Source organism: Notamacropus eugenii, chromosome 3 (genome assembly GCF_028372415.1).
Source record: "Notamacropus eugenii isolate mMacEug1 chromosome 3, mMacEug1.pri_v2, whole genome shotgun sequence".
Taxonomy (NCBI): domain Eukaryota; kingdom Metazoa; phylum Chordata; class Mammalia; order Diprotodontia; family Macropodidae; genus Notamacropus; species Notamacropus eugenii.
In genome coordinates this window covers 98,220,451-98,245,210 of record NC_092874.1, presented here as the reverse complement: position 1 = coordinate 98,245,210, position 24,760 = coordinate 98,220,451, and the positions used below count along the sequence as shown (strand labels likewise).

At 38.1% G+C, this 24,760-nt stretch overlaps 1 protein-coding gene across 8 annotated transcripts in view; it reads right to left on the bottom strand.

Annotated features, from left to right (window-relative positions):
• EZH2 (enhancer of zeste 2 polycomb repressive complex 2 subunit) overlaps nucleotides 1-20,332 on the bottom strand; it is a 104,051-nt gene extending 83,719 nt beyond the window's left edge. For all 8 annotated transcript variants that reach the window (XM_072652420.1, XM_072652425.1, XM_072652421.1 and 5 more), the window contains exon 1: nucleotides 20,243-20,332. The gene's annotated coding sequence lies outside the window, so the exon portion shown is untranslated. The remainder of the gene's footprint in view (nucleotides 1-20,242) is intronic.
• Between the last annotated feature and the right edge of the window lie 4,428 nt (nucleotides 20,333-24,760).

Genomic DNA, 24,760 nt, shown 5'->3' with positions numbered 1-24,760 from the left:
ATATTCCCTTTTTTCTCACCACCTCCTTCTTCTTAGTAAAATGGGGAAGAGGGAGACAGCAGCTAATATCATTCCTTAACACATATGCACCAAATAGGGTAGTATCTAAATACTTCCAAGGAAAAGTTAAGTGATTTACAGGGGGGAAACAGACATAAAACTGTAATAGTTGGGGATTCCAATGTGGCCCCTTTCAGACTGAAACAATGTGATTCAATTATATAAGAACAAGAGCAAATTACCCAATAGGTAAAGACCAAAGGTTATAAACAGGGAGTTTTCAAAGGCAGAAATCCAAGCTATCAATAATCATATAAAAAAATGCTGCAAATCACTAATTAGAGAAATGTAAATTAAAATAGCTCTGAGATTTCACTCAGATTAGAAAAAATGAAAAAAGGAAAATGAGTTTCTAGAGGGACTACAAGAAAACAAGCATACTAATGTACTGTTATTGGAGGTGTCATTTGGCACAGCCATTCTGGAAAGATATTTGCCCCGCAAAAAAAATAAAACAAACTATGCATAACCTTTCCCCTGGCAATACTACTACCAGACCAATATCACCTCCCAAAAAAAGAGGGAAGAGAATCCTATGAACAAAAATATTTATAGCAATTCTTCTATAGTGGAAAAGAAATGAAATCTAAGGGAGTATCCATCAACTTAAAAAAGGTTGAATGAATTGTAGTATATCAGTTTAACGTGGTATCATTACATCATAATAATGAAAAGTATGATTTCAGATAAACCTGGAAGACTTGTATGAAAACTTGTATGCAGAGTAAAATGAATAAAACTCAAAGAACAGTTTATAAAACATTGTAAAGAAAAATAAAAAAATAAAAAAAATAAAACTTGAGAACTCTTATCAATGTAATGTCTAACGACAAAGGACTGGTAATGAAACATCCAACTCCTGACAGAAAAGTGATGTACTCAACATGCAGAATGAATCAAATTTTCAGACATAGCCAATGTAGAAATATGTTTTGTTTAGCTCTATATTTGATAAATAATTTTGTTTTATTTTTTCTTTCAATTTGAGCAATAGGGGATTTTGAGTGAGGATTTTGAGCAAGAGTTACCAAATTAAAAAAAAATTTTAAGTCACTGAAGCACTTTTTTAGATACACAGAAAAAAATAAGGAAGGTCAACAGGAAACATAAGCAGGGCAACTTGACAACGTTCTGAATTTAATACTCCTGCTGTACTTTTTATATGGAAATGCTCGTACTATTTGGTGTTTAAGTTCAGACTGAAATTTTTTAAAAATAAGCACAATGGGATCTTTTATTCTCTACATCTCTCAGTGAATTTTAACTATAAATATCTGGTCTGCTACAGAAAACCACTTAATGCCTTTTCTCTTTTCATACTTTCATCAAGGATGTCCCAAATTTATGTTATAGATTATTCTCATAAAGATTTGTAGAAATGGGAAAAGAGGCACCTAATTCTGTAATTATTGATATTCTCACTCATTTTTTGGTAACAAGGTTCCTGAGTCCCAAGAGCATTGTTCCATTTCAGACACTTTGGGAATCAATCCCAATACTCTCAGTTGTGTCACTTCTAGCAAATATCTGTGAACACCTGATACTTACTCTAGTTCAGCAGCTCTTCCCAACATTGTTTTCTTTAGCGTCATTCATACACTTCTTCATTTAGTGCATGAGGGCTGTGATATTAAAAATCCAAATGACAATGAAATCCAATGACAGCTCCACTATCACTTGTCATAAAGAAATCTTTAGAGAACTTTTCCATTTTTAATGTTTGTTTTCCTTCCATTTTCAAACACACACACTTTTTTTTTTAAATCCCAGCCAAATTTATTTCAGGAATTTAATATACTTCAGAAAAGCATAGTTTACCCATCTAGTCTGGAGGAAAGTAAAGAATGCAAACATTTCTCCTTTTAATGACCCAAAAGGTACTGGTGGAGACAACCTCTAAAACCTCCATATATGAAGGAATTATAGGTCAGGCAAGAAGAAAGGTACTGTGTGTCAATCAATCAAAAATAATTTATTTAGCAAGTAGTATGTATGAGCTCAGAACTCTGCTAGACCCTGTGGGAGATGCAAAAGAGGTATAAAAAATGGATATGTTTCTCTGCCTATATTTCTTTGGTCAGCATGTATATGTGGCTGCAAAAGAGAAATTATACATTCAATGGCATGTGTTCCCAAAAACTGCATAGAAAATATGTACCAGTAATCTATAACAAATGGCACATTAAAGGAAGCATGTATGACTAAAGGTGAGTAATGAAGAAGGTAGCGATGAAAAGAAGAAAAAGAAAAAGTATGGAAAAATTATAAGAACAGAAATAATAAAGTTTGCATTTGCTACACTAGGAAACTGTGTGTCAAATAATGTCAACAATAAAAAACAAAAATTTAAAAATTAAACATAGCCCTCTCTCATGAGAAAGAAAATAACTCCTTGATGTTAGGTAAGTATCATCAGCCCATACACCAAAAATGAGCAAACTCTACAACAATGTATTTCCCCATCAATGCAAGATCACTTTCCTCCAACACAGCAGCAAAGTAATCTCATATAATACTTTACAGCATAGACTCCAATTCTTCTCTTTATTAGAAAATCGCTACTGCATGCAGAGGCATGCCTTGAAAATGAAATATTTACATAAATATGAACCAATAAGATAGCCAAATTCTCTGGGACTTTGTTTTAAAGGATTCCGTACCTTGAGACAGCAAAGAATCACAAATCAAAAATTTATTTCTAAATGAAAAAATATTGTCTTCCTAAGGTGTATTACAAACTACTTCAGAGCTGTATCTTCATACCTTGCTACATATCCTATTTTGATAGATGTTGAAATGAAAATAAATCAAAAAATATGAAGTACAAATTAAAATAAGATGCAAAATTTTGAACTGCCCTATGTCATTCCCACTCATAGGACTGAAATTAATGAGATACTTCTTTTTCTTCTCTTTAGTACTGCATCTACTCCTGTGTAAATGCTATTGCAGATTCTCAGTCCCTACATATAAATCATCCCCTTCTCCCAAGAAAGTACAGAAAGATACAAGTGGGAAGGGTGGGGTGAATCCCTACTGTCAACGTGTAGTAGCATTCTTCTACAACCAAATTAATAGAACAATTTACTATTTCTACTCTTGTCCTGACCCAACTAGTAGGTTCCTTTATGGGAGTCGCAGTGTTTGAAAGAAAAAAAAACATGGAGATGCTGCAATTCTTTGTGGAACCTGGTGGGATCGTTTGTTAAGGCTAGAAGTTTGGCCTGTTGGAGACCTACTCAAAATAGCAGGACTGTTAAATGACCTATCATACTGAAGTTAATTGGAGACAAAAGATAACTACCAACTCATTTAACTGGCAATTGCTTTATCACTTTTCCAGATGTCAATTATTATCAAAGCAAATTAAGTATAACATAAAAGTGTCTGAAAGAGTCAGATTTCTGACTCAGGAAGAACTGGGTTCAAGTCCTATCTCTAGTATATAGAGGTTAGACAATCCTAGGCAAGTCACTTAATTTATCAGTTTCCCAATCAATTCTCTAATACTTAAACTGCAAAGTTGGTGCAAATCTACTCTGATAGAAGAAGTTTTCTTATAGAGTCTCATCTACCAATGAAATCACAGAAATGATCATAAAAAAGAAATACAAACACAAAATATATTTACATATACATGTATATATTTCAAAAGATATTTCCTTCATTTTTAAAATGTTAAAATGCCAATGTAAGTTAGTCAGCACCAGGTACAGTGCCTCTTTCCTAGAATTCTCAGATTGCTATTAATTGTTCCCCCCAAAAAATCCCTTCCTCCCAGGTTATCGTATTAGTAGCAATATGACAGGAGATGAAGATATTAGGGGACAAGGATGATTTATTAACTTGTGAGATTTAAAGAATTAGAACTTCAGAACTAAAAGGAACTTATTACTCTTAAAAGTGTGGACTTTTGACATACTGTGATGCTTATTCTAGATTTAAAAGGTGACATTTCTAGTGATTTTAAAATGACTGTCTCATTTCACATACCGGAAGGCATTAAGTGATAGATGAATTTAATAAATGTTTTACAAAAGAATTATTATTCTTTTCTAAAAAATGTGTATGATACAAATAACTTTATTCACATGACTCAGGTGGGTTACAATTATATTGGACAAGTTTGTTTGTCAGGTGAAAAGTTATTGTAAACTAATATTTTGGAATGCCGTGAAAGGCTAGTTTAATCACACACATCAAATCTTGTTAAAGCAAAAGTATTATCATCTGGCATATTGGGTAGGTGGAATGTTAGAAAGAGATACAGCCAATGTCTACAAGAAAATTCTTGTGCCACTGTCAAACAGGGAGATCAAAGATAATATGTCTTCATCACAAAATACAGCAAGGAAAAAAAGATGACAGAACTGGAAAGTCATATATGTAAAGATTAAAACAAATGTAAGAAGAATCACACCAATGCATTTAACTATAATGTGAAATCTTCACCTAGAAAAACACAAGATCAAGAATATCAAGGGAATCAAAGAAAAAAAAATTTGAAGGTGGCTAAGCTGTACTAAATCTCAAACTGTCTTACAGAGTTGTAATCATAAGAGTGACAGGTCAGTGGAATAGATTAGGTACACAATACACAGTAGAATATGACCTTACTATGATAGTAACCTAATGTTTGATGAACCCAAAGATACAAACTTTTGGGACAACAATTTGACAAAAACTGCTGGGAAAAGTGGAAATCAGTTTACAGAAACTAGGTAGAGACCAACATTTCACACCATATACTAAGAAAAGGTCAAAATGGATACACAATTTAGATATAAAGGCTGATATAAGCAAATTAGGAGACCATGGAATATTTTACCTATGAGATTTATGGATAAGGGAAGAATTTACAACCAAACAAGAAACAGCAAGTATTATGGGACATAAAGCAGATAATTTTAATTACACCAAATTTAAAAGGTTTTGCACAAATAATGCTGATACCGCCAAGATTAGAAGGAAAGCAGAAAATGGGGGAAAATTTTTTCCAGCTAATTTCTCCAATAAAGGCTCATTTCTCAAGTATATAGAGAAATGAGTTGAATTTATAAGAATACAAGTCATTCTTCAATTGATAAGGTCAAAGAATATGAACAGGAAGTTTTCAGAAGAAATTAAATCTATCTATAGTCATATAAAAATGCTCTAAATCACTATTGATTGGCTAACAGGACAAAAAAACAGAAAATGACAAACTGTTGCAGGGGATGTGGGAAAACTGGGATGCCAATACACTGCTGGTGGAGTTGTAAAGTGATCTAACCATTCTAGAGAGCAATTTGGAACTATGTCAAGAGCATAAAACTGTGCACACCCTTTGACCACCACTATTGGGTCTGTATCTCAAAGTGATCAAAGAAAGGGAAAAAGGATCTATTTGTACAATAATATTTACAGCAATTCTTTTTCTGGTGGAAAAGAACTAGAAATTGAGGGGATGCTCATCAATTGAGAAATGGCTAAACAAGCTGTGGTATATGATTGTGACAGAAGAATATTGGGCTACAAGAAATAATGAGCAGAATTCTCTCAGAAAAAAACTGGAAAGACTTGCATGAACTGATACAAAGTGAAAAGAGCAGAACCAGGAGAACACTGTACACAGTAACAGCAATATTGTAAGGATGATCAACTGTGAATGACTTAGTTATTCTCAGCAATAAAATGATCTAGGACAACTCTGAAGGACTCACAATGATGCTATTCACCTCCAGAAAAACAACTGATGGAGTCTGAATGCAAATCAAAGTACACTTTTTTTTTTTACTTTGTTTATTTTTCTTGAGGGATATTTTTGTTTGTTTTTTCATCTGTGTTTTTTTTCACAACATGACTAACATGGAAATATGTTTTGCATGACTACACATGTATAACCTATATCAAATTGCTTGCTTTCTCAGTAAGGGTGGATGGAGAGAATTGGGAGCTCAAAATCTTAAAAAAAATGTTAAAATTTTTTATATGTAGTTGGAAAAAACCTTTAAATACATATATATACATAGATATGCATAGATACACACACATACATACAAAAATACAGCATGCATCAAAGAGGCATAAAACAATGTGGGAGAGGGGGGAGATCTTGATTAAAAATAATAGATAGGTGGTACTTAAACTGGGCTTCAAAGACTGGGAGAGAGTTCAGTAGGTAAACCCAGGAGAATACAAATACCCAAGCATAGGGAAGAACCTAAACAAAAGCCCATAAGGAGCAAAGGCAGAAAGATTTGTGCAATGTACAGGAATAAACAAGTAGTCTACTTTTACCTGAGTGCAGAATGTGATCAGGGAAATAATACAAGTTGAGGCAGGAAAGGTTAAGGTAGAGCCAAATTGTGGAGAGCCACTTCAGTGTTCTTTCCTCAAATAATCCCACTTAAAAGTTTATGTGTCATATGGTGGGTGGAGGGAGAAGAATATCTCCAGAATCTAGCACAGTGCCTTGCAGATATTATAGACAGTAGTTGCTGAGCAAGTGCTTTCGGGACTGCATGGAATGACATTTTGGCCCGAATGAGAAAAATATACACCACACCTAGCAAAGTCTCTTCAAATACAGGGCATGCTCACCAAATCTACAAATGAGACAAGACTGAGAGATAGCAAACATACTAGGTAACAAAAGGATCTTGACAGGCTAGAATACTGGACTCAATCTAAGAAGATAAAATCCAATAAGGATAAATGTGAAGTTTTACACTTAGACACAAAAACAACTTTGTTAAGTACAAGCACTATGTGATAGGCATAGCAATTGTTCTGAAAAAGGTCTAGCTGTCTGAATGGACAGTACACACAGTAAGTCATCAGCGTGATATCGCAGTCAAAAAAAGTAATTTGATCTTGGGCTTTACCGAGAAGCATAATATGCAGAGGTAAAGAAGTGATGGTCCTACTGTACCCTCAGACTTCATGTGGAGTCTTGTGTTCAGTTCTAGTTTAAGGACACTGATAATTTAAGAGTGTCCAGAGGAGGGAAACCAGGATCATAAGGGGCCTTGAGATCATGTAACATGAGAATCATTTGAAAGAACTGGGAGTGTTTAACCTGGAGAAGAGAAAAACTCAAGGGATTTAATAGCTGTCAAAGCATTTGAAGGTCTGTTATGTTGAGGGATCAGATTTATTCTATCTAGCTCCAGAAGACAGAACCAGGAGGTAAAGGTAGAAGCTGCAAAGAAACCAGCTTAAGCTTGCTATCATGAAAAATTTCATATGGATTATAGCTGTCCAAAACCAGAATACACTGCTTCAGCAAGTGGTAGGCAGCCCTCCTCAGAAGTCTTCAAGAAAAGGTGGACCAGCTTGTCACATGTTATAATAGAAGTTGGGCTTTCATACGCTGGGATTAAATTAGAACTTCCAACTCTCAAAATTTCTGATTCTATGAAATATATTGACTAAATTTCCTAATATATGAAAGAAAAAAATCAGAACATTTCTAAACTTAAAAGACATAGCATTTAAAAACTAAAACATGTGAAAACTCAGCACCATAGCTTCCCCCAAATGTCAGAATAAGATTCTGCTCTCTAAAGGTCTGGGCAGTAGCTAAGGAGGTCTAGGGAAGAAGTCAAACTTCAGTATTTAAACAGGTAAAGTTGAGCACTATACAATTGTTTGTTGAAAAAAATCAGTCATGTAGTGCTCATCTTTTAGCTTGGCGCAATGAATAAAGTGCTAGATTCAAAATCAGGTCACTAAGCCTCTCTTTGCCCTAGGCAACTCTCTAAAATTCTAAGTTGCAGAGAAGGTGGCAACCAATATTGAAAGGAGTTTCTTCACATGGGAATTTCCTATATCAATGAAATCAGGGGTCAAAAAAAAAGTAAAGAAATTAAAGTCCAGGCTCTCAGGGGCCTTAAGAAAGTTGGGGAGAAAAGAATAAAAAGTATGTGAAAGAACTGACAATGTAAAGTATATTTAATTAAATGTTGAATTATCTGCTATAAAGTTCAAAGTATTTTTTAGCAGTCAGGCAGGAAACCTGTGACCCTCTACATCTTCAAGGGTGGCCCTTTGACTGAATCCACACTGAATTCACAAAACAAATCCCCTTAATAAAAGGATTCTTTTCTGTAAAGGATTCTGTTCCACAAAACTTGGACAGTCAAAAGGCCACACCCAAGGACCGCTTTAGCTCTTAAATAGTGAAATGTTACCCAATCTTGACAATCTTTTTGTTACAGAGTTTTCTCTTGTGCTGTTATAGTAGTTTGGCTACCAAGTATCTTTTGAAAGAATCAAGGTATTTGCTCATCATCAGTAAGGTTCAGTTTAATGGACCATAAGAACAAAGTATCTAAGAATCTCTAAATACTTTCAATTATCTTAGTATCAAAACATATCCCTCCCCCTACAATCAAAAACAAACTATTGTGAAGCAAAGACTTCATCAATGAACTCCGGGGTTGCCATTAAGTTTAAATTACTAAGAATTTCCCAAGCATGAAATTTCAAAAAATTAATAAACACTGTTAAATTCCACTTTTAAAATAAGCATATATTGATAAGCAACATTTATACCCTCATCACCACCACAGATATTTACATAAAATACTAATAAAGGTATTTATTCAGTCATTAATTTCAGTTGGGTCCAACTCTTCTTGACCTCATTTGGGGTTTTCTTGGCAAAAAGACTGGAGTAACTTGCCATTTTCTTCTCCAATTCATTTTATAGATGAGTAAAGATGATACAAACAGATGTTTTTTTTATCAAGTTAAAAGATTTGCCCAGGATCACACATTTAGTTACAGCCTAAGGTTGCATTTGAATTCAAGGTCTTCCTAACTCCAGACCTCATATTCTATCCACTGTGCCACCCCAGCTGCCAGTTATCCAATTAGACCCTCATAGCAATCCTTCAAGAAGGTTATATTATTATATTCTTTTTTACATATGAGGAATGTAAGGCTTAGAGAGGTAAATGACTTGACCAGGGTCACACAGATAGAAGTGTCTGAGGTAGGATTTGAATTTAGGTCTTCCTGAGTCCTAGTCCAGAACTCCATCCTCTGGCCATCTAGTTGATTAAATAAGGTAATGAAATACAAGGTAGTTTGCACTAGCAGTTGGAGAATCAGGAAAAGCCTGCCTTTGAGAGCATAAGATAGTAAGATAGGCAGGATGGTACTCAATTCTACATTATGAAGGTAGGTCATGGAATGCCAAGTATGGATTTAATTCAGTAGACCATAGGTAGCCAAAACAGGTTTTTGAGTGGTATGTTGCAAGTTGTGAGTGTTTAAGGAATATCAGTGGGGTAATTCTACGGATAAGAAGAGAAAGGCTAGTTAGGAGTCTAATGTAGAGTGAGGTCATGAAGATCTCAAAGGATGACAGTAGGGGGAATAAATTGGAATTCTTTAGATATAAGGGAGATCTGGAGTGGGAAAAGACAATGGGTCTTAATGACTAACTTTGTTATGGGTAACTAGAGGACAGAAAAGAAAAATGTCAAAGATAATACCAAATGCTTTACATGAATACTATTGTAAGAGAAAGGGAAATTGGAAGCAAAATCAGCTGAGAATTGGGGGGAAAGATAAAATAGTTTTGTCTTTATTAAAGTCAGAAAGAGGATAGCATAGTTAAAGTTTCAATTAATTCAATTAATCCTAATTTTTTTAACACCTTAATTTTTTTTCTTTTAATTTTTATTTATTTTGTTTTTAATTTATGGAATAAAACAAGATGATTGCACATGAAACAGCAAATCCATTGTATACAATTTGCTATTACTGTTAAATATATGTAATGTAAATTATGTAATTATGTAAATTTTTTAATTTTTTTTTCCTTCCCTCCTCCTGCCCCGGCCCTAGAGATGGCTGCCATTAAGATACAAATATGTGTATATGTATGTATATGTGTAAGTATATACATATATGTGTGAAATCATTCTATAATTCTATTTATCAGTTATTGCTCTGGATGCAGATAGCATTCTCCTTTATATGTCATTTGTAATTAATCTGAATATTTGTAATAGTCAAAATGACTTAGTCACTCAAAGTTGTTCTTAAAACAAGATGCTGTTACCATATACAGTGTTTTCCTGGTTCTACTCATTTCACTCTTCATTATTTCATGCAATTTATCCATGCTTTTCTAAGATCATCCTGCTCATAATTTCTTACAGCACAATAGTCTTCCATCACAATCATGTACCATAACTTGTTCAGCCATTCCCCAACTAACAGGAAACCCTGAAATTTCCAGTTCTTTGGCACCATAAAAAGAGATGCTATAAATATTTTAGAACATATAGGTACTTCTCTTTTTTCCCCTAATCATCTCTGGAAATAGACCTAGTAGTGGTATTGATGGGTCACATAAACAGTTTAATAACTTTTCTGGCAGAATTCCATACTGCTCTCCAAAATGACTGGATCATTCCACCAACAATGTATTAGTGTCCCAATTTTTTCACATCCTTTCAACACGTCACTTCCCCTTCAATCATTTTAATCAATCTGATAAGTGAAAAATTATATCAAGGTTGTTTTAATTTGCATTTCTCTAATCAATAATTAGAGCATTTTTTCATAAGACTATAGGTTGCTTTGATTTCTTCATCAGAAAACTGTCTATTAATATCCTTTGACCATTTATCAATTGGGGAATGACTCCTATTGTTATAGATTTTACAAAGGTCTTCCTATATTTAAGACATGAGACCTTCATCTGAGAAACCATCTATAAAAATTTTTCCCAACTTTCCTTGAAATCTTGGCTACATATTTTATTTGTACAAAATCTTTTTAATTTAATGTAATCAAAATTATACACTTCATACCTTACTTTGCTCTCTAGCTCCTGTTTATTCATAAATTGTTCCCCTATCCACATGTCTGATAATGCTCTTCAAATTTTCTTCTAATATCTCTTTATTTCTAGGTCATGTATCCATTATGATCTTAGCGTAATGGTGTTAGTTATTGGTCTATACTCAATTTCTGCCATATTGCTTTCCACTTCCTCAATTTTTAAATATAATTTTTATACATTTATAGATATAACTTTTTAAAATGTAACTGAATTTGTTAATGTAATTTCCCAATTAACTCAAATTTCTCTGTTAGAGCAGATGTTTCTAAAACATCTAAGTCTTTTCCATTAACCCACACAAATGAGTTACTAGAGATCATTTCTATTTTCATCCTCTGTCAAGTAGCCAACTTTTTTGAGGAAAAGGTTGTAAGGTAGCCTAGTGGATAGAGTGCAGAATTTGGAATCAGAAAGACTTAAGTCACTTAATGTCTTGAATAAAAAAAGGACCTACCTCACAAGGTGGTTTGCAAACCTTAAAGCAGGGGTGGGAACCCATGGCCTGAGATCACATATAAGGCAGTTTGCCAACACTGAAGCAGAGGTGGGGAACAAGGCCACACAGGACCCTCTGACTGGATCCAAGCTTCACAGAACAAATCCCCATGTGTTCTGTAAAACTTGGACTCAGTCAAAAGAGGACGTTGGAGGACATGGAAGGCCACATGTGGCCTTGGGATGGCGGGTTCCCCACTCCACCTTAAAGTATGATATGCTATTATTATTATTACATTTCTTTTCTAAGGAAAGGAAGGATCACCTCTCAAGAAAGGAGGAAACTGAAATTCTAATAATGAAATCCTTCAGTGGAGTTGTACCAGCTCCAAATTATGAAGAAAAGGGAAGGAAAAGAGATGGCGATGACAATCAGCTTAGAGATCTACTGAAACACTGGCAGGATCTAGGACAGGTTCTGAGATCTAAAATGCAAGTCTAGAGAGTAAGGAACAATGTTCTACCTTCACTGTTTAGTTTTTAGACTATGCTTCTTAAAATTCAGAGTGGGATATCATTCTGATAAGTTGCCAATAAAAATATATCCCATAATATTTCTGCTCTTTCATTTCAAAGTCATTTTAATTACCAAAAAAAGTCCATCATTAATTATAACAAAAAGTCTTTGACGATTAAAACAAATCTAATCCTCTCCAATTGTTTCACTTCTCATCTTCATATTTATGTTCAAGGATCACAAAATCTTTTAAGTATTCAAATTTCACCTAAATTTAATCCATAGCTGACTAAGAATTTGTTCAAAGACATGCTCAACAAGCAATCATCGAGGCTCTGCTTGAAGACCTGCAAAGAGAGAGAACCCACTACCTCATTCCACTTTGGAGAAGTTTTAATTTTTAGGAATCTTTTCTTTATATCTTCTTTTGTGTACTTTCCACATCATTCCTCATTCCACTCTCTGCAACCATAAATCTAAACCCTTTTCCAGAGGACAGTCTTCTAAGCACTTGATAACTATCAGCCCCTTTCCCAAGTGTTCTATTCTCCAAGCTAACCAAGCATTACTTCCTTCTAATGACTATTACTCTTACTGTAGTGACCTCCTTAATCTGGACATATTCCAGCTTTCTGATCTCTTTCCTAAAATGTAGTAACTAGAACTGAATATAATCCTCCAAATGTGATTTGACCAGGAAAGAATACTGTGAAATTATTACCTCATTCATTTCCAGCTTTTCTAGTTGCTATCTCACTGTTAACTCATATTGAACATGTAGTCCACACGTGAAAAATATCATCATTCTGGGGCACCAAAACAAAATACTCCCCAATCCAAAGAATTGTGAAACAAGGGCTAGAAAACATCATCCTCTCAAATAGAATTGATATAAAATAATGTTGGTCAATTTGCCAAAGTAATCCAGTTTCAGTGGCAGCATGCTGCAATTAGCACAGGACCCAGTTCCAATACCTAATAGTTGTGTGAACCTGAGCAGGTCACTTCATTTCTTCTGGGGCTCACTTTCCTTCATCTGTAAAATGTTAATAATACTTGCTCTCCCAACCCTTTCTAAGCTATAAAAAAATCAAAGCCAAAAAGTTATCATGTAAATGTGAGCTATTACATTAACACTCTGTTGGTGGAACTGTAAATTATTCTAACCACACTGGAAAAAAAAATTGAAATTATCTAAGAAAAATCACTAACCCAGTCATACAATCTTTGAACCAATGATCCCACTACCCCAAAAAAGCCAAAAGTCTATTACAAAAGTTCCATATCTATCAAAATATTCATAAAACTTTTTGTGGTAGCAAAAAAACAGGAAACAAGTGCCCAACAATTGGAGAATGGCTGAACAAATTTTGGCATATGCAATAGAATATCATTATACAACAACAAACAGTAAATTTCAGGAATTCAGAAAAACACAGAAAACCTTTATGGACTGATATAATAAAGACAAAACCAGGAGAATACATAACAGTAACATTTAAAAGGCAACTTAATGAAGATTAAATGCAATGATCAATGACACAGCAGTATCACTTCTAAGGATGTATCCCAAAGAGATGACAAAAATGGGAAAAGAACCCACATGTACAAAAACATTTATAGCAGCTCTTTTTGTGGTGGCCAAGAATTGGAAACTGAGGGGATGCCCATCAACTGGGAAATGGCTGAACAACTTGGGGTACATGAATGTAATGAAAAACAGGCAGACTTCAGAAAAACCTAGAAAGACTTCTATGAACTGAGTCTGAGTGAACTGAGCGGAACCAGGAGAACATTGTACAGTTACAGCCACACTGTGTGATGACTAACTTTGATAGACTTAGCTCTTCTGAGTACTGCAACGTTCTAAGACAACTCCAAAAGCGTCATGATAGAAAATGCTATCCACACCCAGAGAAAAAACTACAGAGTCTGAATGCAGATTGAAGTATTACTATTTGGTCTCTCTCTTTTTTGTTGTTTCTTCTTTCTAGTGGTTCATTCCATTGGTTATAATTTTTTACATGAGTAACGTGAAAATATGTTTAATGTGAATGCATACGTAGAGCCTATATCAGACTGTATGCTGTCTTGTGGAGGGGGGGAGGGAAGGGAGGAGGAGAAAATTTAAAACTCAAAAGCCTGTGGAACTGAATGATGGAAACAAAAATAATAAATTAAATATTTAAAACATGAAAAAAATACAATAATCAACCTTAGTGCAGGAAAACAAGATAAAAAACAATGCCCTCTCAAAGGGGTAGGAGATCTTGAGTGCAGAATACTGTATTGTTAGACCCAGGCAGTTTTGCTTCAGTTTTTGTTGAAAAAAAAAAAATTCCATGGGACAGAGGATAAATCAAGAAATTATTGGGGTAAAAACAAAAACGTATTTATTAATGAAGCTTTTTTAATGAGAACTATTATCATCATCATCAAAGGTACATGAATTGCTGAGAAGTATAAACTATCACTCAAACCCCACACCAGGGTTACACTACTTTCTAAATAACTATAGTAAATTAAGATGTGATGTACTCACATGTATTATAACATGAGAGCATGTTTCTTAGGTGACTGACAACCTGCAATCTATTTGTTCAGTAATACCATTCCCCAAAATCCAATCAAGAAGGTATCGATACCATTTAGGACCTCAGAGTGAAGTATCTGGAATGCAATTATTGTAATGAAAGTTATAACTTATTAAGTTACATTGTACCATGTTGAAGCAAATGTTGTTGTGGTCATCTGCACTAAATCAGGATAGCCAAATAATTTGTCAATGTTTATTTAGCGCTAGTGGTCTACTGGAGAGGGTGTTCTAATTATCAAAGCAATTGTTTAGATAGAAATATCCCTGGAGTGGATAAGAAAAATTTACCAAACTATCTTAGTTTAACAGGAATATCCCTAATATCTAACTCCTTCCCTTTTCTGATACTAGACTCACTAAACAGTCTTCAGATTATTTTGTAATTTGGTCTGCTGAATGGACTTTGACCTTCCCAGCAGGAGTCTTCTGTACAGATGATGACTAATACTAGTTCTCTTGCCATTATAAATTAATAAATTGGCTTTCTGAGCAGACCTACTTATCATAAGGGTAGATACCAGTTTTTCCAAATATATCTTGAGGATAAATTAACAAAATGAGCACTATTTTAGTTTCTTGAGAATTTGTTTAGTTTAACTCAATTAGAAAGGTAATGTAATATAGTAGATTGAGGGCTAGACTTGGGAGTAAGAAAGACCTGGATTCACACTTAACTAGCTACACCCTGCGCAAGTTGTTTTAACTATCCAGAGCCTCAGTTTCCTTATCTGCAAAGGGGATAAGATAATAGCACCTACCTTTGAAGATCAAAGGAGGTACTGCATATAAAGAGAAAATGTTCTACTCTAAGTCAGCTACTATTATTCCCCAAAATATGATCATTCAGACTAAAGAACTGTCAACAGCTAAGGCCCGGGATGACCCAGAAGCTTGCTACTACTAATAAAGTCCCAACTGAGCAACGAAGACACTCTCTCCTTAACCCCACCTTTTAGTTCCGTCAGTACCAGACACTGAGCTCAACATTCTCCAAAGTTCTGAACTTATGTCCCAGCATCCCCCACATACATACACACACACACATGCACACGCACAAAATAAAGGAATGCATATTACCATCTTATCTTATCTGAAATATCAAATATGAATTCATAATTGTTTCACTTATGTCTTCACATCACCCTTCTTGTTGGATATATTCTTTAATTATCTTTATAATCTTTACTGGCTTTTAAGAAAGTGACCTCAGATACTTCACTGTCCAATAAAATTCTCTCTACTCAACTTTTTCTTCACATTTTTAAAATTTGTCTTTTCACAAGTCAAAGCAAACCATGTCCACATTAGATCCCACATAATTTATAGTCCTCCAACCTCCAGTGACTTTCTTGCTGCCTCTGTTTGACCTTGGCAAGTTACTTAAACCTTCAGTTTGTGATGGATAAAATAAGAAGGTTAGACTAGATGACCTGTGAGGTCCCTTTCAGGTCTATATCTATGATCTTAAATAAAATTTAACTCAAAATTCTGGAATTTTGTTTTTTGATCATTCATACTGACATGTTATGTATACAATCTAAAAGTTTCTATTTCTCTCTGGAATTTCATCGTATATCTATTGCGAAAAATGCTTTGTTTCTTACACCAACAGATCAGAGTCTCTAAACTTATTTTGTTTAGGTAATATTGAAATTGATTTGCATTCCCTGAGCATACCTATTCATTTCGGGCAAGATAGGCTAAGGTACTCCAAAAAAATAAGAGAAAGCTGGTCCAAGACTAGTCTTCACTGTTTTGGTTTCAAGTCAATCAAGAATTGACTATACCCATATATCAACATATAAACCGTTTTGCGCTACACCACTGTCCATAACTTTACAGTCATCTCTGACTCTTCCTTGTCACCCCTTATGCCTAATTCTGTTACTTCTAAATCTGAAAGCATCTGGTTCCTCCAGGTCTAAGGCAATCATCCTAGTAGAACCCCTTATCTGTCCTATAATAGCTTTCTTCCTGGTATTCATCTCTCTAGTCAGTTCCTTCTCCAACCCATCCACTATCTGGCTCAGGATTAATCTTCCTAAAGTAACTCCATTAAGTATGTCACTCTACCACTAAAAAACCTCCAGTGACTTCTTGCTGCCTCTGTTTGACCTTGGTAAGTTACTTAAACCTTCAGCTTGTAATGGATAAAATGAGGGGGTTAAACTAGATGACCTGTGAGGTCCCTTCCAGGTCTATATCTATGATCTTAAATAAAGTTTAACTCCAAATTCAGGAATTCAAAGCCCTCTACAATCTGGCTCCAACCTAATTTGTCTCCTGCCACATTTATGCCCCATCATCCTGAATCTGTTGTCCAGTCAAAACATGTTGCCATCTCCTATGTCCATCAGTTTGTTCAATTAGTCCTTTATTTTCCAAAGGTTCTTCCTGCCCCCTTGCTTCAATTTAAATTCAGCTTCTTTCATGAAGCCACCCCTGATACTTCTCCCTCCTCAAATTTTTGTCCCATTATTCTAAATTTTATCATAATTAATTGATATACCTGTAACGCGCTCTCTCATCCTATTAGAATGCGCTCCTTGAGCACACAAAAGGTGATTTTTTTCATTTATATTCCCAATACCTAGAACAGTGCTTCAGATAGTAGGAACCTAATATTTAACTGAACTTGTACTATCAACAAGTGTTTGATTATGGAGTTTGGTTTTGCTTTTTTTAACTTGATGATATTGGAACCATTAAAATAAACTGAGGATTCCTCTCCAATTTTACCACATGTAAAGACTTCTAGATAGTACACTGGCTACTACAGCACAGGCCCTGGAGCCAGGAAAATCTGAGTTCAAATTTTGCTGTACCAGATGTGTGATCCCATGTTTCCTATCTCTCAGTTTCAGTGTTCTCATTTGTAAAAACAAGCGTAATAATGGCAGCTACTCACAGAGTAAATGATAGTATCATATCATATATGTAAAGTGATTCTTTGCAGACTTCAAGACTCAACTCAAATTCCACCTTCTACAAGAAGCCTTTCCAGTACCCTCTACTGCTTTCCAGCCACACTCTACTGCTTGTGCCTTCCAAGATTATTTCCCATTTACACGGTATATATGATTATATGTACAGTTAGTTGTTTGCATGTTGTCTCCCCACTGGGATGTTATTTCCTTCAGGACAGGGATCATGCTTTCTGCCTTTCTTTGTATCCCCAGAGCTTATCACAATACCAGGCCCAAGTGTTTAATATGTACTTGATGAGTACTTAATATATGCTTGGTGAGTTGACTGTTAATTGAAATTTTTCTAGTAATATAACAATATGTAATGGATCTTAAATCTGTATTTTCATTCCAACTGCAGTCACGAAACAACAGAATTGTCAGAACACTGACCTATTTATATATTCAGAACTGGGACCTCTGGTCTCAAAATATCCAAATGACCATCAAAGAGGTATGACAGACTCATCTGGGCAAATTTGTGACCAAAATTATTAAAGGGATTTTTAAAAAAGGAAATAATTTAAAATGTTTTATCACTCAAATTTAAACATTATTTATTTATTTAAACAGTCTACCTCAACAGTCTAGAGAGAAATCTGTTGTCTTTTTTTTTTCCAATGGCCATCACATAGCAGAATATGATTTAAAATTCTTACTTTAAATTTAACCTGCTTTCCTGCACACACAAATTTGTTTCAAAAGCATATAATGTCTTGAGATATATTCCTTAACATTTTCACATTACATCCCAAAGAACATCACCACACACAAATGGGAAATGTCTTTGATAACTATATATCCAGAAGTCAAACTATAGGAGCAATGAATAGTTAGAATATATATCAAAATAAATACTTGCAAATAAATTAACAACGAAAATGGCTAGGGTTACATATCTGTTCCAGTCTTAGTACAGTTCCCAGCTCATAGTAGGCACTTAAAACGTGTTGACTTGACAAGAATAAAGCATCTAGGCAGATGTTTTTTCCTACACACAAAAACAAGAAAGGATTTGGATTTGCTTTCCATCCTTGTAGGGAAGAATCAAGAAAATCAAAATGCTAAAGAATGGCAATATGGTATAATGGAAAGGGTGTTCAATTTGCCTCAGGAGACACCAGGTTCTGAATCTGACTCAGCCACTTACTATTTTGTGTGACCTTAAACAAGTCAAACTCTCTTAGCCTTGATTTCCTCATGTGTAAAAATAAGAATGTTACACTTGGTAAACTTTTTATGTTCAGAGCTAAATGTTGGTGTCTTAACGGTGTATAATGCAATCGATTATTAAACTAATGTTAACTAAAGTAAAAAGAAGATATACACAAAAAAGTGAGGACAATCTTTAAAACAGTTAAGTAAACGACTCAAAAATATGATAATTAAACATCTTTATTTCATAAGCTTCGTTAACAGACTGTTCAACACACAAGGTTTTATTCCAGTTACTCAAAGGAAGTTTTTAGCCTAACTATGAGGCATTATTCATTCAATTATTTATATACAGAGCCATTTTCACTCCCAATCATTTCTGAATCACTAAAGGGTATTTTTCATGGCAAACAAATTCAATTAAAACAAGAATGCTACTGTGATCTAAAAAGTCACATTTAACCTTGGCATATTCAAATCAAAGAGCTCAAACAAATTTGCCAATATCATTATTTCAACTCCTGGGCATATGGGATGTATATAATAAGTCTTTAGCACCTGCCTCCATTCTCAAATCAGATTGTGAAGTTGAACAAACGGCTTGAAATTTGTAAACGGATTGAAAAGTTGCTTTCAATATTAAGTTTACAGAGTTTTCCAAAAGCTTGTCACCCTGTCCCTGAGCAGAACTCTATCCCAAGTGATAAGTTTTCAGAAACAAAAAGAAGCGAACTTCAACCGAAAGCACTCAATGAGAACAAAAGAGAAGGAAAAACAACTCAACTCTTCCCTCAAACTAAGCATAAGGAATAGACTAGCTTTCTGAAGCCCGGAAAGAGCACGGGAGAGAAACCTAAAAAACGGCCCCAAATCTTTCCCGTGCGAGGGAGAGGAAGGGCTATCCTAAGGCTGGAGGAGAATTCTCCAACGGTGCTCGAAGTTGTTTCCTGTGGGAGAGGACTCGGAGTTCAAGATCTCCCTCGTGCACGCTGTCCCACGCTAAGTGCGGCCAGCGCTGCATGGTCTATAAGCTCCGAGGGGGGAGGGGAAGGGGACCCGGTAGGGACGGGGGCTGGGGAAGGGGAGGAGGGGCGCCCTTTCTCCTAAATTGAGGCCGGCGCCGCCGACCTACACCCCCCAACCCCGCCCGCAGCTGGGGGCCCAACTTGTGCCGCCCCCTCCCACATGCCCGGGCTCTCTCCGTCAGACACAGTCTCTCCTTTGTCTGAGTGCAAGGTCCCACCAAGTTGTGTCCGTCCCGTCACGCCCGGAGCTCTCCCGACGCCCGGCACACAAAGGACACTTGGGGCGGCCGGGACGGGGCCCCGAGCCCCGAACCCGACGGATCAGGCGGAAAAGGAAAAAGGAGAGCGGGTGGTGTGAGGCGGGAACCAAACAAAACACCCCAGCACAGCGACCCAGCGCTCTCCCGGCCGTTTCCCCCCACCCCGGCCACTCCATCCCCTGCGTCTGCGGCCGCCCCGAGCGCGGGCCGCCGACCCCCAGTCCCCCCAGCTTCGGGATCCCTTCCCCCCGGTCATACAAAGAAGGCGCCGGGTGAACCCCTCTCCGGGGCGATACCCGGAGACGAGCAATATCGCCGCCGCCCGTAACTCCTCGGGCTCCTGAGCCCGTCCCGCTAGCCGGAGCCGGCCGGGTGGCTTTACCTTCTTTCCCTCTCCCCAGCCCGCGCCGCTCCCCGCGCGCTGCTCCCGCGCGCCGCCGCCGCCACCGGTCCTCCGCTGCTTTCTCTGTCCCTGTGGGTGTCGGATGCTACCGGACCGAGCGCCAAACCTGACAGCCCAATCGCCATCGCTCTCATTGGCCCCCCCACTACAATCAAGCGCCGCCCCGATTGGAGGGACGAGAGGCAGGCTTCCATCCAATCAGAGGGCCCGCCGAGCTCCCAGGCGCCGGGAAGACCCACAGCCCCACGCATATACTTATCTCCGGACGGTACGCACACATCCACACATACACATATTCTCATATACGCGCACACATACACACACACACTCCCTGAGACGCTGGGGGTTTTTACGTGCGAAACTACCGCCGCCGTCCCTTTGTTCTCTCGTTTTACACGCAGGGTACGGATCGGGAAGGCGAATGGGCCGCGGGGCGAACGCGGCAGGGGGAGGAGGGGAGGAGGGGCCGGCTGGACGAGCCAGGCCGGGAGAGGGGCGGGGAGGAAAGGGGAAGGATCTGGGTGGCGGGCGGGGAAGGACGGAGATGTTGCTCTAATCTTGGCGGGAATAGCCACCTCCGAGCCCCGGCGGGGCAGGGGAGGGGAGAGGAGGGGAGGAGGGGCGTCGGAGGGGCGTCGGAGGGAGGTGTAGTTCAAGGGGCCTTGGCGGCCAAGTTTGAATCAGTTCGAAACTCAAGGCGTGGTAACGGTTTTAACGGCCGCGCTCTTTCTCCTTTCTCTCCCGAGGGGCGGGCTGGGCCAGGCGGGGCCCCGGGCGGGCGGAGGTGAAGTGTCCCCGGGAGACCCCGGGAGTTGGGGCGAGCCCAGGCATCCCGGGGCCTCCGGAGCCCGCCGCCTCGCCTCCGATCGAGTCCGGCCGGAGGCTGCGCTTGACGGCCGCTAGGGGCGGCTCGGCGCCTGGGGCTCTGCCGCTGATTTGCATGCGAGGCGCGCGGCGCTCCCCGCCCGCCCTGGCGGGAGCCGGGCCGACTAATGAGCGCGCTCGCTTGGGGCGGGGAGCGCTGGGGCGCTCGGCCGTTAGGGGCCCTCCCGCCGGCAGGGCCGAGAGCCGGCTGCTCGCTACCTCTGCCGGGCCTCCGGCCGCGGGGCTGCCCTTAGAAAATAAGTGAAAGGCTGTCAGTGACGTTCCCAGCCCCCGGGTTTGAGAGCCTCGGCGGTGTGGTGGCTGCGAGCCCGAGCGCACGTGTCGGCCTCCCAGCCCCGCGGGTGGAGCGCCCACATGCGCTGGGCGGAATGGAGAGCGGCCCCCGCGCGGGCGGTTTGTGAAGCCTTAGTGACCTTAGGAAAACCCGGCTCCACACGCGGGAACAGAAGCCGACCGTACACCGCGTGAATTGCACTTTTTCGGTGGTTTGCTTGGGGTTTTTTTAACCAAGACATTAAGGTAGTTTAAATTAAATTTCTAAAGGGACACGGGCAATTCATTTTTTAGAATGTTTATTGATATGTATGCTGTTTTATACACGTATGTATACATTTATATGTAATTTACATATGTATACATTTAACTCGATAGGAATTGCCCACTTACACTGGGACTAAATATTATAATTGAGAAAACCCCAATGATCAAGTGTATAATAAAGAACTACAAGGATTACGTATAATTTGTTTTTCAGTTTGTAAAGATGACACTTAAATGAATATGGATTCCTATTCACCCCTAAGGGTATAGTAGCATGTCCTATGCATCGCATGGCAATCTATGGCCTGCACAGGGTTCACCCAAGGTTCTAGGCTTCCTCTATATCTTGTGATCGGGATGCCAACAGAAGCTGGGGGCTTTCCATCCGTTATCCCTCATCCTTTGTCACATGACCAGCCCACTTTTTCTAGTGGACCTTTTTGTGTCTTGCACCTCTGATGATATTCTTTCTGGTTGCCTCCTGTTCAAAGATAATACTAGAAAATTCAAATCAGAAGTCTTCATTTAGTGACTTGCCCTGTAATTTCTATGGGACTCATCACCATCATTATTCCCACCCATAACCACATGCAGTCTCCTGTAGGGAGGAGATTTGAAGATTTGGGATTATTGAAATGTACAATGCAATACAGCAAATAGTAACAAATAGGCAATAAATATTAAGTGCCCACTGTGTGCCAAACACAGTCCCTGTTCTCAAGGAACTTATAATCTAATGAAAAAGAAAAGGAAGCTGAGTGGGGAGGTTGAAAAGGTTCAGCGTGGGGCCATGATGGTACAGTAGAATCCAAGCTATGCCACTGGTGGGAAATGAAGAGTTAGGTAGGCTTCTGAGCTCTCTGTAAATGGGGGATTTGGGGCGGGAAATGTTCAGCCCTCCAATCCAACTGAAAGTAATTTAAGGTATTGAGATGTGAGTTCCAAAGCTAATGCAATCTCTATAATGATCAATTACCTGGTGATAAGCTTTTTTTGGAGAGGGGGGGTGTAATAATGATCCAGACAGTGCAACTGGTAGGAAATGAGGAGTTGGCTAGCATTCTGAGCCCTCCACATGGAGACTTGGGAGAACTTTTTTTTTTTTTTGCTCCAGAGTCAAAGGTATTGGCAAAGAGAACAGTATTGGGGTGGGAGTTGTAATCAACGTTTGGTCATGTAAAGGGTATGACAACTGTTTTAAGACTACATAAAGTGAGCATAAAAAATGAGTCTCCGTGCAATTTGTCTTTTAAAATCATGCCTCATGGAATTTGGGTTTGTTTGGTTTTTTGGTCTAGATTTGTGATATTTATATGGAGCATTCCTGGTTTGGGAATTCCCTCCATCCATGATAACTTAAAAGTTTTAGTTACCTGGAACACTGAGAGTTTAAGTGATTAGCCCTTGGTCACACAGCTTGTGTCAGAGGCTAGTTATTTTACTTTCTCAAAGCAAAACATTTCTGTTTCTGGCAATTCACAGTTCCTTTCGTAGCTAAGAAGTTAACAAAGTTAACAAAAGTTAACAAAAACTAGTCATCAATCAGTAAGCACATATGAAGCACCTTCTCTGTGCTAGCTACCATGCTGGGAATAAAGAGATGATAGTAAGACTGTCCCTTCGCAGAGCTTGCATTATCCTGGGGAGATACAACATGCTCACAGATAAATTTAAGATTACAAGCACAATACTCAGGGTAGGGGAAGGGAGTATCTGTAAGAGCCTTGAAAGTAGCTAGATGTTCCAAGAGGCAGAGGTTCTTTAGAGGAAGAGCATCCCTGGTGTGGGGGCCAGCTGGTACAAAATCATGAAGGTGAGAGGTGAAACAAAGTAGTCACTTTGGAAAGAGGTTTAAATTCCAGCAGCATGGAAGGCAATAGGGAGCCTCTGAAACTAGGGGTTGACATGGTCAGACTTGTGTTTTAGGACTCAGTTTGGCAGCTGTTTAGAGAATAGATTGGAGTGGGGAAACTAGTTAGACTTTTGGAATAAACTGTTCAGATAAGAGGCAGTGAGGGCATGCACTAGGATGCTATGGTATGAATGGAGAGAAGGCACCTCTTGCCTAAAGTAACAGCCTAAGTTGAAAGGATGTCGAATAAGAGATCTTTGTAAGATAGATATGTAGGGGGGGAGGGAGTTCCAATTTTTGCTTATATCATTTGTTTTTATATCACCTTCATTTCTCAAACTTTCTTCTCCACCAGCCCACCCCCAGCCTCTCCCAAAGAACTATCCCTTATAACAAAGAATTAGGAAGTCTTTATGGAAATAATTTGAATATAATTAGTATCTAGATCTCTACAGATAGGTGCAAAAGGTAAAAATGTATATATCCAGTACAGAACAGCTTTTATTCCTCATGCAAAGAAACAAAAAACAATGAAATATTGAGTTTAAGTCGACATTGTCACTCTGCTCCCCCTCTCTTACCTACAGGGACCTAAGGTCCATTGTACCATACTTTGGTTTAGGTTCTTCTCAGAAAGAAAACAGATATAGAATTACTAGCAAGGACAACCCCTCAATAGTCCACTGAGTCAGATGCCTTTCACCACATAAACTTATACAGGTCTTATAGTAATACTTTGATAATGGAGAGTCTCCCAAAATAAAAATGAACTTGCAGTTACTAGAAAAGCATCCTTTGCAATAGACTCACACTGTCCAAATCATTCCAGATAACAGCAAAAAGCAAAATTCATTTTTTGCCTTTTTTTGCTCCCATTTATCAAAGCTTTAACTTCTTGTTGATCCCTAGGCTTCAGGGACCACAGGAATCCAATGGTTTCTCCCTATGTTGCTGTTAACTACCAAGAAAATTACATTTTTCTCACAATTCGAAGTAAGTAGAACCAGGAAAGCAATATATAATCATAAACATATTGTAAAGAAAAACAGCTCTAAAAGACAAGAACTGTAATCATTATATTGACCAGTCATGGTTCCAGAAGGCCCATGTTAAATCATGCTTCCCACTACTTAACAGAGGTGATGGACTAAAGGAACAGAAATATATTTTTCAATGTATCCAACATATGGATTTGTTTTGGTTTATATCTATCACAAGGG